The sequence below is a fragment of the Anneissia japonica genome, unplaced genomic scaffold, assembly GCF_011630105.1.
Source record: "Anneissia japonica isolate Jap-2015-1 unplaced genomic scaffold, ASM1163010v1 scaffold284709_len978187_cov192, whole genome shotgun sequence".
Taxonomy (NCBI): Eukaryota; Metazoa; Echinodermata; class Crinoidea; order Comatulida; family Comatulidae; genus Anneissia; species Anneissia japonica.
The window spans coordinates 974,270-975,179 of NW_022757342.1; positions in this window are offsets into that span (position 1 = coordinate 974,270).

Here is a 910-nt window from a genome sequence, read left to right on the forward strand (position 1 = left end):
CAAGTTGTCTTTCATCACATTTTTGTGTGATAAGTTACTTTCGAGCAAAATTAGCTCAGATTTCTCATGAATGTGAAATATGCAATACATTAAAAATGTTTAAATGTGGTAAGAGCAAGTTGTAGTCCAAACTTAGTCAACTGAAGAAGTTTACTGCGTGAACGAACCCTCGTGCTCAATAAAACATTTGTTAGTCTTAAAGTTGTCAGTCAACATAAAAAATCAAATAAAATGTTGAATAGCTCATTTGAAAGGATCACATAAATTATTAGTTTCCTTCTAGAAGTAGATCAAAAAAGTAGTTTTTATCGATTTTCCACGACATTTACTACAAATAGGGCCTATCTAAATTATTTACCAGCCAATTTGAGGATCTATGTAAAAGAGTACAGAAAGTTATTATTCTACTGTCCAACAGTTGACTGGGGAATTTCTTTCTCATTCAAATTTTTAATTGGAAGTTTATAATTTCTTTATTAATAATAATAATAATAATAATAATAATAATAATAATAATTTGGATTTGCAAAGCGCAAAATACATAGGTCTCTATGTGCTAGAAATTTGCAAATTAAAATAAACTAAAGATGAGTCTTGGAAGGACAGAAGGAGACTCACGAACAAAGATAGGCAAGCTATTCCACACCTTGGGAGCAGCAACGGAAAATGCTCTTTCACCATACGTTCTTGTACGACATTAATGGATGAACAATGTAGATGAACTAGATGTAGATCTTAAAGCTCTAGAAAAAGTTTTGGAGCGAAGTTTAATCAGGTTGGAAATGTATGAGGGTGATTTATTATTTAATGATTTATATGTGAAAAGCAACAATTTAAATGAGATGCGTTGCTTAACAGGTAACCAGTGCAGGCGACGAAGAGTAGGTGTTATATGCTCAAATCTAGAAAC